This window comes from Pleurodeles waltl, chromosome 4_1 (assembly GCF_031143425.1).
Source record: "Pleurodeles waltl isolate 20211129_DDA chromosome 4_1, aPleWal1.hap1.20221129, whole genome shotgun sequence".
Classification (NCBI taxonomy): Eukaryota; Metazoa; Chordata; class Amphibia; order Caudata; family Salamandridae; genus Pleurodeles; species Pleurodeles waltl.
In genome coordinates this window covers 54,621,116-54,633,852 of record NC_090442.1, presented here as the reverse complement: position 1 = coordinate 54,633,852, position 12,737 = coordinate 54,621,116, and the positions used below count along the sequence as shown (strand labels likewise).

Below are 12,737 nucleotides of genomic sequence, written 5' to 3'. Positions count from 1 at the left end.
ACACAGGGTGCGTGGGGCAGTTAAAGGATGTTATCTAATAGTGTAATCGAGGAGTTGGGTTTTTTGTGCACTACACTTTAACCAGCGATTCTTTCTAAAAGGAAATCCCAGGGCAGTTCCCGCAATGAGTGGCATCCCCACACCCGAGGTTGCATTGTGGTAGCTGTTCCCTGAGCCCCTAGCCCCTGTCCCCATGTCGCCCTTTCTCCTCGTTTAACTCACCTCAGGTTCGGTGGCTCTGATACTTGCTGCTTCTGCGCGATCATCCCCATGATCTGGGCCTTTGTACGAAATGTCATGTAAGATGACTTTATTCAGCACGGCGTTTGTCATTTGCTTGGTTGTCCTGTCACTGTTGGATGTTTTCTTGCGCAGACTACTGTCTAATGGTGGGAAGGCCACGAGACACGTGACTTTTCTCTTTCCTTGTTAGCATAGTTTCCTGCCACTGTCTTGTTGTGCTGCCTGCCTGTGAGACACGTGTCTTGCCCATCTCAGCTCCACTGTGGCATGTTAGATATGTCTTTGAGCAGAGTCCCGGTCCCAGAGCTGCTGCCTTCTCTGCACTCTGGCTTGTAAGACTGCAGGCAAAGGCCCTCCCTGGCCCCTCAGCCAGATAGATACATTTACCTGCAGGGCTCAGCTTTGGTGAAAGATATTGGCGAGAGAGAGGAAAGGGGACGGCCCGTGGTGCACCCCCTATTTTGCATAGAACCACAGCCTCCTGGGAGGGCAGAGACATGAGGGTTCTCAGGGAAAGCCCTCCCAGGAGTGTTGAAGGGTAGGACGTGAAACACAGCAATCCCGGAATGGCCTGGTCTAAGATGCCTGTGCAATAGGCCTGGCCCTAGGCTTCCGGGGCTCTTCCTCGGCAGAGGCCCCAGTGGTATGAGCCCGACCAGGGCTGTGCCCGACCAGGGCTGTAGGGCGCGTTGGGAGCGCGTTAGGGACGCGAAAGAGGGCGCAGGGTGCAGAACTCTGCCCGTTTCTCCCCAGGATTTTGGGGAGGACAGGGAATCTGGCCAGGTCAGTGACTAGGCTTTCCCAGAAGGAAAGTCCAGTGACAGTGGCATGTTGTGAAACACAAGATTTCTGGTGGTCTGGAGGGTGCTTTCTGTCAGCCACTTCTCCCGGGAGCAGCCAGAGAGCAGGCTGATGTCGTGCTCTGTCAAGCACAACACTGGCCCCAAACCACTGTCCTTAGCAAAAGCAGAAACATTCATAGTTTCAGTCTCCTGCATCTGATTCCTGCCATCAGCATGTGAACGTTTGGCAGTCCAAGGCTTGCCATGCAAACTTTGTTCATAGGTGTCCCATGCGAATGCATGGACCTCATCACTACTGTCTACGGCAGGGCTCTCTGCTCAGCCTATGTAAGTGAAGCATTGGTGGTTCAGTGGTAGAATTCTTGCCTGCCATGCGGGAGGCCTGGGTTCGATTCCCGGCCAATGCAAAGCGCCCTTCTTTTGGCTTTGCTTTAGAAGTCAGAGATATAGACTTGGTGGGGAAAAAAATGTCAAAGAGTGACGCCGACGTGATTTAAACACGCAACCTTCTGATCTGGAGTCAGACGCGCTACCGTTGCACCACGAGGTCCCTGTGCATGCAGTTCTCGGCCCCGGATCAAGAAATGCTTCTGTGCCTTTTATTGGCCCTCAGTACGCCTGTGGTTAAAGTAGAAGGCTTGGTGGCCCGTTTCCAGTCCTATTGGTGGAAATGACTAGAGGTGAAGAGATGAGAGAAGATAGAAATGTTGAGATAGAGCATGTCACGCAGGCAAAGCGAGAGCTCTAAGAGCAAAGCCAGACAGCTGTGTTTTAATTCAGGACTTGATGTAGGCAAAAGCATACGTCCTTGGGTGGGCTTGAACCACCAACCTTTTGGTTAACAGCCGAACGCACTAACCGATTGCGCCACAGAGACCAACCACCACAGTGAGCGTGTTGGGACTCAATATATGTTTTTACCTTTGTGCTCCTGCCTGCAGCTCTAAGGTCCTGGCATAAGACAGGTAGGCTTAGACTCCATTGTGACATGTCTTACTTCTCTTAGAAGAAGGTTCTGAGTTGCCAGGCAGCTTATCTTCTGCCGGGCACACTTTCCTTTGCAGGCTTTCAGGTTGTGAATCCAGCACTGCTTAGGTGTCCATGTCAGACATGAGCAGCTCATTGAGCCCCACTGTGTGTTTTTTGTATAGATACAACTCTCAGACTAGAGGGAGCAGGCGGGAAGTGGGTGAGACTCACACAGGGTGGGTGGGGCAGTTAAAGGATGTTATCTAATAGTGTAATCGAGGAGTTGGTTTTTTTGTGCACTACACTTTAACCAGCGATTCTTTCTAAAAGGAAATCCCAGGGCAGTACCCGCAATGAGTGGCATCCCCACACCCGAGGTTGCATTGTGGTAGCTGTTCCCTGAGCCCCTAGCCCCTGTCCCCATGTCGCCCTTTCTCCTCGTGTAACTCACCTCAGGTTCGGTGGCTCTGATACTTGCTGCTTCTGCGCGATCATCCCCATGATCTGGGCCTTTGTACGAAATGTCATGTAAGATGACTTTATTCAGCACAGCGTTTGTCATTTGCTTGGTTGTCCTGTCACTGTTGGATGTTTTCTTGCGCAGACTACTGTCTAATGGTGGGAAGGCCACGAGACACGTGACTTTTCTCTTTCCTTGTTAGCATATTTTCCTGCCACTGTCTTGTTGTGCTGCCTGCCTGTGAGACACGTGTCTTGCCCATCTCAGCTCCACTGTGGCATGTTAGATATGTCTTTGAGCAGAGTCCCGGTCCCAGAGCTGCTGCCTTCTCTGCACTCTGGCTTGTAAGACTGCAGGCAAAGGCCCTCCCTGGCCCCTCAGCCAGATAGATACATTTACCTGCAGGGCTCAGCTTTGGTGAAAGATATTGGCGAGAGAGAGGAAAGGGGACGGCCCGTGGTGCACCCCCTATTTTGCATAGAACCACAGCCTCCTGGGAGGGCAGAGACATGAGGGTTCTCAGGGAAAGCCCTCCCAGGAGTGTTGAAGGGCAGGACGTGAAACACAGCAATCCCGGAATGGCCTGGTCTAAGATGCCTGTGCAATAGGCCTGGCCCTAGGCTTCCGGGGCTCTTCCTCGGCAGAGGCCCCAGTGGTATGAGCCCGACCAGGGCTGTGCCCGACCAGGGCTGTAGGGCGCGTTGGGAGCGCGTTAGGGACGCGAAAGAGGGCGCAGGGCGCAGAACTCTGCCCGTTTCTCCCCAGGATTTTGGGGAGGACAGGGAATCTGGCCAGGTCAGTGACTAGGCTTTCCCAGAAGGAAAGTCCAGTGACAGTGGCATGTTGTGAAACACAAGATTGCTGGTGGTCTGGAGGGTGCTTTCTGTCAGCCACTTCTCCCGGGAGCAGCCAGAGAGGAGGCTGATGTCGTGCTCTGTCAAGCACAACACTGGCCCCAAACCACTGTCCTTAGCAAAAGCAGAAACATTCATAGTTTCAGTCTCCTGCATCTGATTCCTGCCATCAGCATGTGAACGTTTGGCAGTCCAAGGCTTGCCATGCAAACTTTGTTAATGGGTGTCCCATGCGAATGCATGGGCCTCATCACTACTGTCTACGGCAGGGCTCTCTGCTCAGCCTATGTAAGTGAAGCATTGGTGGTTCAGTGGTAGAATTCTCGCCTGCCACGCGGGAGGCCCGGGTTCGATTCCCGGGCAATGCAAAGCGCCCTTCTTTTGGCTTTGCTTTAGAAGTCAGAGATATAGACTTGGTGGGGAAAAAAATTTCAAAGAGTGACCCCGACGTGATTTGAACACGCAACCTTCTGATCTGGAGTCAGACGCGCTACCGTTGCGCCACGAGGTCCCTGTGCATGCAGTTCTCAGCCCCGGATCAAGAAATGCTTCTGTGCCTTTTATTGGCCCTCAGTACGCCTGTGGTTAAAGTAGAAGGCTTGGTGGCCCGTTTCCAGTCCTATTGGTGGAAATGACTAGAGGTGAAGAGATGAGAGAAGATAGAAATGTTGAGATAGAGCATGTCACGCAGGCAAAGCGAGAGCTCTAAGAGCAAAGCCAGACAGCTGTGTTTTAATTCAGGACTTGATGTAGGCAAAAGCATACGTCCCTGGGTGGGCTTGAACCACCAACCTTTCGGTTAACAGCCGAACGCGCTAACCGATTGCGCCACAGAGACCAACCACCGTCGTGACCGTGTTGGGACTCAATATATGTTTTTACCTTTGTGCTCCTGCCTGCAGCTCTAAGGTCCTGGCATAAGACAGGTAGGCTTAGACTCCATTGTGACATGTCTTACTTCTCTTAGAAGAAGGTTCTGAGTTGCCAGGCAGCTTATCTTCTGCCGGGCACACTTTCCTTTGCAGGCTTTCAGGTTGTGAATCCAGCACTGCTTAGGTGTCCATGTCAGACATGAGCAGCTCATTGAGCCCCACTGTGTGTTTTTTGTGGAGATACAACTCTCAGACTAGAGGGAGCAGGCGGGAAGTGGGTGAGACTCACACAGGGTGGGTGGGGCAGTTAAAGGATGTTATCTAATAGTGTAATCGAGGAGTTGGGTTTTTTGTGCACTACACTTTAACCAGCGATTCTTTCTAAAAGGAAATCCCAGGGCAGTACCCGCAATGAGTGGCATCCCCACACCCGAGGTTGCATTGTGGTAGCTGTTCCCTGAGCCCCTAGCCCCTGTCCCCATGTCGCCCTTTCTCCTCGTGTAACTCACCTCAGGTTCGGTGGCTCTGATACTTGCTGCTTCTGCGCGATCATCCCCATGATCTGAGCCTTTGTACGAAATGTCATGTAAGATGACTTTATTCAGCACGGCGTTTGTCATTTGCTTGGTTGTCCTGTCACTGTTGGATGTTTTCTTGCGCAGACTACTGTCTAATGGTGGGAAGGCCACGAGACACGTGACTTTTCTCTTTCCTTGTTAGCATAGTTTCCTGCCACTGTCTTGTTGTGCTGCCTGCCTGTGAGACACGTGTCTTGCCCATCTCAGCTCCACTGTGGCATGTTAGATATGTCTTTGAGCAGAGTCCCGGTCCCAGAGCTGCTGCCTTCTCTGCACTCTGGCTTGTAAGACTGCAGGCAAAGGCCCTCCCTGGCCCCTCAGCCAGATAGATACATTTACCTGCAGGGCTCAGCTTTGGTGAAAGATATTGGCGAGAGAGAGGAAAGGGGACGGCCCGTGGTGCACCCCCTATTTTGCATAGAACCACAGCCTCCTGGGAGGGCAGAGACATGAGGGTTCTCAGGGAAAGCCCTCCCAGGAGTGTTGAAGGGCAGGACGTGAAACACAGCAATCCCGGAATGGCCTGGTCTAAGATGCCTGTGCAATAGGCCTGGCCCTAGGCTTCCGGGGCTCTTCCTCGGCAGAGGCCCCAGTGGTATGAGCCCGACCAGGGCTGTGCCCGACCAGGGCTGTAGGGCGCGTTGGGAGCGCGTTAGGGACGCGAAAGAGGGCGCAGGGCGCAGAACTCTGCCCGTTTCTCCCCAGGATTTTGGGGAGGACAGGGAATCTGGCCAGGTCAGTGACTAGGCTTTCCCAGAAGGAAAGTCCAGTGACAGTGGCATGTTGTGAAACACAAGATTGCTGGTGGTCTGGAGGGTGCTTTCTGTCAGCCACTTCTCCCGGGAGCAGCCAGAGAGCAGGCTGATGTCGTGCTCTGTCAAGCACAACACTGGCCCCAAACCACTGTCCTTAGCAAAAGCAGAAACATTCATAGTTTCAGTCTCCTGCATCTGATTCCTGCCATCAGCATGTGAACGTTTGGCAGTCCAAGGCTTGCCATGCAAACTTTGTTCATAGGTGTCCCATGCGAATGCATGGGCCTCATCACTACTGTCTACGGCAGGGCTCTCTGCTCAGCCTATGTAAGTGAAGCATTGGTGGTTCAGTGGTAGAATTCTCGCCTGCCACGCGGGAGGCCCGGGTTCGATTCCCGGCCAATGCAAAGCGCCCTTCTTTTGGCTTTGCTTTGGAAGTCAGAGATATAGACTTGGTGGGGAAAATAATGTCAAAGAGTGACCCCGACGTGATTTGAACACGCAACCTTCAGATCTAGAGTCAGACGCTCTACCGTTGCGCCACGAGGACCGTGTGCATGCAGTTCTCAGCCCCGGATCAAGAAATGCTTCTGTGCCTTTTATTGGCCCTCAGTACGCCTGTGGTTAAAGTAGAAGGCTTGGTGGCCCGTTTCCAGTCCTATTGGTGGAAATGACTAGAGGTGAAGAGATGAGAGAAGATAGAAATGTTGAGATAGAGCATGTCACGCAGGCAAAGCGAGAGCTCTAAGAGCAAAGCCAGACAGCTGTGTTTTAATTCAGGACTTGATTTAGGCAAAAGCATACGTCCCTGGGTGGGCTTGAACCACCAACCTTTCGGTTAACAGCCGAACGCACTAACCGATTGCGCCACAGAGACCAACCACCGCAGTGAGCGTGTTGGGACTCAATATATGTTTTTACCTTTGTGCTCCTGCCTGCAGCTCTAAGGTCCTGGCATAAGACAGGTAGGCTTAGACTCCATTGTGACATGTCTTACTTCTCTTAGAAGAAGGTTCTGAGTTGCCAGGCAGCTTATCTTCTGCCGGGCACACTTTCCTTTGCAGGCTTTCAGGTTGTGAATCCAGCACTGCTTAGGTGTCCATGTCAGACATGAGCAGCTCATTGAGCCCCACTGTGTGTTTTTTGTGGAGATACAACTCTCAGACTAGAGGGAGCAGGCGGGAAGTGGGTGAGACTCACACAGGGTGGGTGGGGCAGTTAAAGGATGTTATCTAATAGTGTAATCGAGGAGTTGGGTTTTTTGTGCACTACACTTTAACCAGCGATTTTTTCTAAAAGGAAATCCCAGGGCAGTACCCGCAATGAGTGGCATCCCCACACCCGAGGTTGCATTGTGGTAGCTGTTCCCTGAGCCCCTAGACCCTGTCCCCATGTCGCCCTTTCTCCTCGTGTAACTCACCTCAGGTTCGGTGGCTCTGATACTTGCTGCTTCTGCGCGATCATCCCCATGATCTGGGCCTTTGTACGAAATGTCATGTAAGATGACTTTATTCAGCACAGCGTTTGTCATTTGCTTGGTTGTCCTGTCACTGTTGGATGTTTTCTTGCGCAGACTACTGTCTAATGGTGGGAAGGCCACGAGACACGTGACTTTTCTCTTTCCTTGTTAGCATAGTTTCCTGCCACTGTCTTGTTGTGCTGCCTGCCTGTGAGACATGTGTCTTGCCCATCTCAGCTCCACTGTGGCATGTTAGATATGTCTTTGAGCAGAGTCCCGGTCCCAGAGCTGCTGCCTTCTCTGCACTCTGGCTTGTAAGACTGCAGGCAAAGGCCCTCCCTGGCCCCTCAGCCAGATAGATACATTTACCTGCAGGGCTCAGCTTTGGTGAAAGATATTGGCGAGAGAGGAAAGGGGACGGCCCGTAGTGCACCCCCTATTTTGCATAGAACCACAGCCTCCTGGGAGGGCAGAGACATGAGGGTTCTCAGGGAAAGCCCTCCCAGGAGTGTTGAAGGGCAGGACGTGAAACACAGCAATCCCGGAATGGCCTGGTCTAAGATGCCTGTGCAATAGGCCTGGCCCTAGGCTTCCGGGGCTCTTCCTCGGCAGAGGCCCCAGTGGTATGAGCCCGACCAGGGCTGTGCCCGACCAGGGCTGTAGGGCGCGTAGGGAGCGCGTTAGGGACGCGAAAGAGGGCGCAGGGCGCAGAACTCTGCCCGTTTCTCCCCAGGATTTTGGGGAGGACAGGGAATCTGGCCAGGTCAGTGACTAGGCTTTCCCAGAAGGAAAGTCCAGTGACAGTGGCATGTTGTGAAACACAAGATTGCTGGTGGTCTGGAGGGTGCTTTCTGTCAGCCACTTCTCCCGGGAGCAGCCAGAGAGCAGGCTGATGTCGTGCTCTGTCAAGCACAACACTGGCCCCAAACCACTGTCCTTAGCAAAAGCAGAAACATTCATAGTTTCAGTCTCCTGCATCTGATTCCTGCCATCAGCATGTGAACGTTTGGCAGTCCAAGGCTTGCCATGCAAACTTTGTTCATGGGTGTCCCATGCGAATGCATGGGCCTCATCACTACTGTCTACGGCAGGGCTCTCTGCTCAGCCTATGTAAGTGAAGCATTGGTGGTTCATTGGTAGAATTCTCGCCTGCCACGCGGGAGGCCTGGGTTCGATTCCCGGCCAATGCAAAGCGCCCTTCTTTTGGCTTTGCTTTAGAAGTCAGAGATATAGACTTGGTGGGGAAAAAAATGTCAAAGAGTGACCCCGACGTGATTTGAACACGCAACCTTCTGATCTGGAGTCAGACGCGCTACCGTTGCGCCACGAGGTCCCTGTGCATGCAGTTCTCAGCCCCGGATCAAGAAATGCTTCTGTGCCTTTTATTGGCCCTCAGTACGCCTGTGGTTAAAGTAGAAGGCTTGGTGGCCCGTTTCCAGTCCTATTGGTGGAAATGACTAGAGGTGAAGAGATGAGAGAAGATAGAAATGTTGAGATAGAGCATGTCACGCAGGCAAAGCGAGAGCTCTAAGAGCAAAGCCAGACAGCTGTGTTTTAATTCAGGACTTGATGTAGGCAAAAGCATACGTCCCTGGGTGGGCTTGAACCACCAACCTTTCGGTTAACAGCCGAACGCGCTAACCGATTGCGCCACAGAGACCAACCACCGCAGTGAACGTGTTGGGACTCAATATATGTTTTTACCTTTGTGCTCCTGCCTGCAGCTCTAAGGTCCTGGCATAAGACAGGTAGGCTTAGACTCCATTGTGACATGTCTTACTTCTCTTAGAAGAAGGTTCTGAGTTGCCAGGCAGCTTATCTTCTGCCAGGCACACTTTCCTTTGCAGGCTTTCAGGTTGTGAATCCAGCACTGCTTAGGTGTCCATGTCAGACATGAGCAGCTCATTGAGCCCCACTGTGTGTTTTTTGTGGAGATACAACTCTCAGACTAGAGGGAGCAGGCGGGAAGTGGGTGAGACTCACACAGGGTGGGTGGGGCAGTTAAAGGATGTTATCTAATAGTGTAATCGAGGAGTTGGGTTTTTTGTGCACTACACCTTAACCAGCGATTCTTTCTAAAAGGAAATCCCAGGGCAGTACCCGCAATGAGTGGCATCCCCACACCCGAGGTTGCATTGTGGTAGCTGTTCCCTGAGCCCCTAGCCCCTGTCCCCATGTCGCCCTTTCTCCTCGTGTAACTCACCCCAGGTTCGGTGGCTCTGATACTTGCTGCTTCTGCTGCGCGATCATCCCCATGATCTGGGCCTTTGTACGAAATGTCATGTAAGATGACTTTATTCAGCACGGCGTTTGTCATTTGCTTGGTTGTCCTGTCACTGTTGGATGTTTTCTTGCGCAGACTACTGTCTAATGGTGGGAAGGCCACGAGACACGTGACTTTTCTCTTTCCTTGTTAGCATAGTTTCCTGCCACTGTCTTGTTGTGCTGCCTGCCTGTGAGACACGTGTCTTGCCCATCTCAGCTCCACTGTGGCATGTTAGATATGTCTTTGAGCAGAGTCCCGGTCCCAGAGCTGCTGCCTTCTCTGCACTCTGGCTTGTAAGACTGCAGGCAAAGGCCCTCCCTGGCCCCTCAGCCAGATAGATACATTTACCTGCAGGGCTCAGCTTTGGTGAAAGATATTGGCGAGAGAGAGGAAAGGGGACGGCCCGTGGTGCACCCCCTATTTTGCATAGAACCACAGCCTCCTGGGAGGGCAGAGACATGAGGGTTCTCAGGGAAAGCCCTCCCAGGAGTGTTGAAGGGCAGGACGTGAAACACAGCAATCCCGGAATGGCCTGGTCTAAGATGCCTGTGCAATAGGCCTGGCCCTAGGCTTCCGGGGCTCTTCCTCGGCAGAGGCCCCAGTGGTATGAGCCCGACCAGGGCTGTGCCCGACCAGGGCTGTAGGGCGCGTTGGGAGCGCGTTAGGGACGCGAAAGAGGGCGCAGGGCGCAGAACTCTGCCCGTTTCTCCCCAGGATTTTGGGGAGGACAGGGAATCTGGCCAGGTCAGTGACTAGGCTTTCCCAGAAGGAAAGTCCAGTGACAGTGGCATGTTGTGAAACACAAGATTGCTGGTGGTCTGGAGGGTGCTTTCTGTCAGCCACTTCTCCCGGGAGCAGCCAGAGAGCAGGCTGATGTCGTGCTCTGTCAAGCACAACACTGGCCCCAAACCACTGTCCTTAGCAAAAGCAGAAACATTCATAGTTTCAGTCTCCTGCATCTGATTCCTGCTATCAGCATGTGAACGTTTGGCAGTCCAAGGCTTGCCATGCAAACTTTGTTCATAGGTGTCCCATGCGAATGCATGGGCCTCATCACTACTGTCTACGGCAGGGCTCTCTGCTCAGTCTATGTAAGTGAAGCATTGGTGGTTCAGTGGTAGAATTCTCGCCTGCCACGCGGGAGGCCCGGGTTCGATTCCCGGCCAATGCAAAGCGCCCTTCTTTTGGCTTTGCTTTGGAAGTCAGAGATATAGACTTGGTGGGGAAAATAATTTCAAAGAGTGACCCCGACGTGATTTGAACACGCAACCTTCTGATCTAGAGTCAGACGCTATACCGTTGCGCCACGAGGACCGTGTGCATGCAGTTCTCAGCCCCGGATCAAGAAATGCTTCTGTGCCTTTTATTGGCCCTCAGTACGCCTGTGGTTAAAGTAGAAGGCTTGGTGGCCCGTTTCCAGTCCTATTGGTGGAAATGACTAGAGGTGAAGAGATGAGAGAAGATAGAAATGTTGAGATAGAGCATGTCACGCAGGCAAAGCGAGAGCTCTAAGAGCAAAGCCAGACAGCTGTGTTTTAATTCAGGACTTGATGTAGGCAAAAGCATACGTCCCTGGGTGGGCTTGAACCACCAACCTTTCGGTTAACAGCCGAACGCACTAACCGATTGCGCCACAGAGACCAACCACCGCAGTGAGCGTGTTGGGACTCAATATATGTTTTTACCTTTGTGCTCCTGCCTGCAGCTCTAAGGTCCTGGCATAAGACAGGTAGGCTTAGACTCCATTGTGACATGTCTTACTTCTCTTAGAAGAAGGTTCTGAGTTGCCAGGCAGCTTATCTTCTGCCGGGCACACTTTCCTTTGCAGGCTTTCAGGTTGTGAATCCAGCACTGCTTAGGTGTCCATGTCAGACATGAGCAGCTCATTGAGCCGCACTGTGTGTTTTTTGTGGAGATACAACTCTCAGACTAGAGGGAGCAGGCGGGAAGTGGGTGAGACTCACACAGGGTGGGTGGGGCAGTTAAAGGATGTTATCTAATAGTGTAATCGAGGAGTTGGGTTTTTTGTGCACTACACTTTAACCAGCGATTTTTTCTAAAAGGAAATCCCAGGGCAGTACCCGCAATGAGTGGCATCCCCACACCCGAGGTTGCATTGTGGTAGCTGTTCCCTGAGCCCCTAGCCCCTGTCCCCATGTCGCCCTTTCTCCTCGTGTAACTCACCTCAGGTTCGGTGGCTCTGATACTTGCTGCTTCTGCGCGATCATCCCCATGATCTGGGCCTTTGTACGAAATGTCATGTAAGATGACTTTATTCAGCACAGCGTTTGTCATTTGCTTGGTTGTCCTGTCACTGTTGGATGTTTTCTTGCGCAGACTACTGTCTAATGGTGGGAAGGCCACGAGACACGTGACTTTTCTCTTTCCTTGTTAGCATAGTTTCCTGCCACTGTCTTGTTGTGCTGCCTGCCTGTGAGACACGTGTCTTGCCCATCTCAGCTCCACTGTGGCATGTTAGATATGTCTTTGAGCAGAGTCCCGGTCCCAGAGCTGCTGCCTTCTCTGCACTCTGGCTTGTAAGACTGCAGGCAAAGGCCCTCCCTGGCCCCTCAGCCAGATAGATACATTTACCTGCAGGGCTCAGCTTTGGTGAAAGATATTGGCGAGAGAGGAAAGGGGACGGCCCGTAGTGCACCCCCTATTTTGCATAGAACCACAGCCTCCTGGGAGGGCAGAGACATGAGGGTTCTCAGGGAAAGCCCTCCCAGGAGTGTTGAAGGGCAGGACGTGAAACACAGCAATCCCGGAATGGCCTGGTCTAAGATGCCTGTGCAATAGGCCTGGCCCTAGGCTTCCGGGGCTCTTCCTCGGCAGAGGCCCCAGTGGTATGAGCCCGACCAGGGCTGTGCCCGACCAGGGCTGTAGGGCGCGTAGGGAGCGCGTTAGGGACGCGAAAGAGGGCGCAGGGCGCAGAACTCTGCCCGTTTCTCCCCAGGATTTTGGGGAGGACAGGGAATCTGGCCAGGTCAGTGACTAGGCTTTCCCAGAAGGAAAGTCCAGTGACAGTGGCATGTTGTGAAACACAAGATTGCTGGTGGTCTGGAGGGTGCTTTCTGTCAGCCACTTCTCCCGGGAGCAGCCAGAGAGCAGGCTGATGTCGTGCTCTGTCAAGCACAACACTGGCCCCAAACCACTGTCCTTAGCAAAAGCAGAAACATTCATAGTTTCAGTCTCCTGCATCTGATTCCTGCCATCAGCATGTGAACGTTTGGCAGTCCAAGGCTTGCCATGCAAACTTTGTTCATGGGTGTCCCATGCGAATGCATGGGCCTCATCACTACTGTCTACGGCAGGGCTCTCTGCTCAGCCTATGTAAGTGAAGCATTGGTGGTTCATTGGTAGAATTCTCGCCTGCCACGCGGGAGGCCTGGGTTCGATTCCCGGCCAATGCAAAGCGCCCTTCTTTTGGCTTTGCTTTAGAAGTCAGAGATATAGACTTGGTGGGGAAAAAAATGTC

General features: G+C 52.7%; 6 non-coding genes across 6 annotated transcripts; 2 read left to right on the top strand and 4 right to left on the bottom strand.

The window, feature by feature from the left end:
- Positions 1-3,768: 3,768 nt before the first annotated feature.
- On the bottom strand, positions 3,769-3,840 carry TRNAW-CCA (transfer RNA tryptophan (anticodon CCA)). The gene has a single exon. It is a non-coding gene; the product is annotated as a tRNA-Trp (tRNA).
- A 253-nt stretch (positions 3,841-4,093) lies between these two features.
- On the bottom strand, positions 4,094-4,167 carry TRNAN-GUU (transfer RNA asparagine (anticodon GUU)). The gene has a single exon. It is a non-coding gene; the product is annotated as a tRNA-Asn (tRNA).
- A 1,703-nt stretch (positions 4,168-5,870) lies between these two features.
- On the top strand, positions 5,871-5,941 carry TRNAG-GCC (transfer RNA glycine (anticodon GCC)). The gene has a single exon. It is a non-coding gene; the product is annotated as a tRNA-Gly (tRNA).
- A 2,313-nt stretch (positions 5,942-8,254) lies between these two features.
- On the bottom strand, positions 8,255-8,326 carry TRNAW-CCA (transfer RNA tryptophan (anticodon CCA)). The gene has a single exon. It is a non-coding gene; the product is annotated as a tRNA-Trp (tRNA).
- A 253-nt stretch (positions 8,327-8,579) lies between these two features.
- TRNAN-GUU (transfer RNA asparagine (anticodon GUU)) lies at positions 8,580-8,653 on the bottom strand. Its single transcript has one exon. It is a non-coding gene; the product is annotated as a tRNA-Asn (tRNA).
- A 1,706-nt stretch (positions 8,654-10,359) lies between these two features.
- Positions 10,360-10,430, top strand: TRNAG-GCC (transfer RNA glycine (anticodon GCC)). Its single transcript has one exon. It is a non-coding gene; the product is annotated as a tRNA-Gly (tRNA).
- The last annotated feature ends 2,307 nt before the right edge of the window (positions 10,431-12,737 follow it).